Source organism: Bidens hawaiensis, unplaced genomic scaffold, assembly GCF_021521415.1.
Source record: "Bidens hawaiensis isolate Kalapana, Puna unplaced genomic scaffold, B.hawaiensis_p1.1 tig00038996_1, whole genome shotgun sequence".
NCBI classification, from domain to species: domain Eukaryota; kingdom Viridiplantae; phylum Streptophyta; class Magnoliopsida; order Asterales; family Asteraceae; genus Bidens; species Bidens hawaiensis.
The window spans coordinates 166,436-169,793 of NW_027496846.1; the positions used below are offsets into that span (position 1 = coordinate 166,436).

The following is a 3,358-nucleotide window of genomic DNA, read 5'->3' on the forward strand; positions in this document are numbered from 1 at the left end:
TAAATAAATTAAAAATATTCGAGCCGAATCAAACCGAGTAGATCTTTGCTCGTTGATTGGCTCGTTTACAAACCGAACCAAGCATAGCAGCACATTTACAATCGAGCGAAAAAACAAGCATGCATTTTCCGAGCATTTTGTAAGCGAGCGACGGACAAATTCAAACGACGAACGGTTTGGACGTCTCTAGTTTTTTTTTCCTCACCAAAATGACCTCAATAAAACTATAAAAGGACACACACTACTATTTTAGACATGTTAACTTTCCACCAACTAAGAAATGGAAGATAGTAAGGAACTTATATCCTTAATCAAACTATGGTTCATTGCCATCACTTCCATCCTATACTGCTACTTCATTTCGGCTCGGATCTCCCACGGCATCCCAAGGTTACTCTCTCTTCTCCCCGTCATCATCGTCTTCTCAATCCTCCCACTACCAATCTCTAACGTCCATCTCGCCTTCCCAGCGTTCTTTTTCCTCGTATGGCTAGATGACTTCAAGCTACTACTCTTTGCCTACAACCGCGGCCCTTTATCTTCCACTCCGCGGTTACCAATCCTCACATTCATCTCCATTTCTTTGCTTCCAATCAATCATAAACAATCTAACAACAAAATCATAAATCCATTTCCATTTTCATTGCCTAGACCGATTATGTTATCGATTAAGGCGGCTATTCTCATTATAATTGTACATGTTTATAAATACAAAGATAACCTACATTGGTCTATGGTTATACCTATTTACTTTTCACATATGTACATCGGTTACGAGCTAGGGTTTGTGGTCACTACAATATTTGCTAAGGTCCTTCTAGGATTCGGCTTCGAGATTGAACCACAGTTTAATGAACCTTACCTAGCTACATCACTCCAGGACTTCTGGGGCCGTCGTTGGAACCTTGTGTCATCGAGCATTCTTCGGTCTAGTGTGTATAATCCAATTCGAGCAATCTCGACACCAAGTCTAGGTAAATTTTGGAGCCAACAATTAGGGATAGTCATGACTTTTGTGGTGTCCGGGCTAATGCATGAGTTGATGTACTTTTATTTAATGCGTGTTCAGCCGACGTGGGAGGTGACGTGGTTTTATATAGTAAACGGTGTGTTTACGGCTGCTGAGGTGGCTACTAAGAAAGCGGCTAACGACAGGTTTCGGTTGCATAGAGTGGTGTCTGGAATGCTTACATTGGTGTTTTTGGTTGTGACTGGTGCTTTGTTACATTTTGTGCAACCTATAAAGCATGGGGTGGATGTGAAGATTATAAATGAATCTTCAATACTATTAAAAATGTTTAAATGAGTGAAAATGTGATAAGTGTATATTATATTGTTATTATATGTAGGAAGTAATTATATTTATCAAGCAAATTGCTTAGAAAAAAGGGTTATGTACGTGTTTGTAATAATATTAATGTAGGTTTAAGCTTTGTTGAAACCGGTTAACAATCGATTTCAAAACACTCCGAAACTTTTCCTCGAAAACCGGTTCCTAAACCGAGCAGGTTCAAGGCAAACTGGTTTTGACTTGTTTCGGCTCGATCCGATTTGATTTTAAACTGATCTAACTTTGGACTAAATCAGGTTTTATGCACGGATGCACCTAGAGATGCACAAATCGGGTTTTTTAAATACCCAGTTTATGGTATGGAACCGGGTTCGGGTATGACCGGGTAATAGAAAATCGGGTATTGGCAATAACCAGGTCGGGTCCGGGTATTGTCTCTAAAAATCATACCCTATGCATCGGGTTCGGGTCAGGTACAGAACCGGATATATGAATACCCTATTTTCGGTATTGGAAAACCCTGTTTTCAGGGTTTTTTTTGGCTATTTTACGGGTATTTTTTGGGTATAGATTTGATTTTTTAGGGGTTACACATTTAGGGGTACTTTTCAGGTATTTTTCGGGCATAGATCGGGTATTTGTAAAACATAGTTTCGGGTATTGGAAAAGCATGGTTCTTGGTATGGAACCGGTTCCGTTTTACGGGTATTACCGGGTATAAATCGGGTCCGGTTCCGGGTACGGGTTTTGATACTGAAATGCATATCCTGTATGTACCCTACAAGTAGGGTCGAGTACAGTTTCGGCATTAAAATCCCCGGTATAAAAGAATTGGTTTCAGATATATTTTTTTCGGGTCCGGTTTCGAGTTTGGGTTTTCTGTGCACATCTTGATGCACCTCTATCTTAAACTCTTAAAAGTACTTGAATTGCATATTTATTATTTAGTGGTGTTGAAGTGTGAAACTGTGGGCCGCACGATAGGCCCAATAAACTTAAACTACAAAGACATAGTCTTATAATCCACTACAACAACTTTTGTATGGACTAACAGAAATCCATCACACCTCATTATTTCATCAATAATATTGTAAAGATCAACACAACTTCAGGTTTCTATGTTTCTATAGTTAGCATGTTTGAAAAATCATGGTAGGGGTGCATTGTTGGTGATTGAGATTTTGTTATGCTTAGATGCTATCACTTATCAAGCATGAGATGCACTCTTCAACAACTAGCATAAGTAGAGGTATATTTCAAAAGATGTCTTGTTGACAACATTGATAGTTATACCTCTTGTATTTCACACACACATATACGGAGTATAACTTTTCGCTAGAAAACGGAAAAGAAAAAAGGAAAAAAAAAACGCTAAATAAGCAATCTAGTCTCGACGATGTCCAATTCAACTCAATGATGGATGAAAAAAATCCTTTCAATGTAATTTTCAGCTTAACTCTTGAAATAATCAAGTTAAAAGAGACCATCATCTGATAGCAGATAGCTTGACTAGTCTTTTTCGTCGGTTCATTTTTTTTTTCAGTATATAATGTTGAGATAGAATCAACAGTTTAAAACAAATAACATTAATAGGTTTCGTTAATAAATTTTGGTTGAGTTTGATCAGAAAATATTAACACTTTTTAGATTTAACCAATGATCAAGGCAAAATCTTACAAATTCGACATGTTTTTGTGTTCGAACATGAATTTGATAATGTTTAACTTGATGGACCATGGATCAAGTTTAATCCGGATGACTAGATAATATCACAAATCATTCGAACCCTTGTATGAAACTAGGGGTGATAATCTTGACCAAAACCCTTTTAAATGAGTCAATTTGAGTTGTTTTAAAAGTTAAATGAGTTGGTTTGGGTAAAAGGTTTTAACTAAATGGGTCAAAATGAGTCATTTGAAATTTCATTCTTTTATTTTCGGGTCAAAATGGGTCGACAATTCAAAGAAATTGGTCGATGTCGGTTAGTGTCCTAAGGAAATGTGACAGGTTTCGGATCGGAACGGGTTTTCGTACAAGACAGGTTTCGGCACGAAACGGGTTTTAGAT

At 37.5% G+C, this 3,358-nt stretch overlaps 1 pseudogene; it reads left to right on the forward strand.

The window, feature by feature from the left end:
• Positions 1-243: 243 nt before the first annotated feature.
• On the forward strand, positions 244-1,326 carry LOC143590793 (putative long-chain-alcohol O-fatty-acyltransferase 5 pseudogene; annotated as a pseudogene).
• The last annotated feature ends 2,032 nt before the right edge of the window (positions 1,327-3,358 follow it).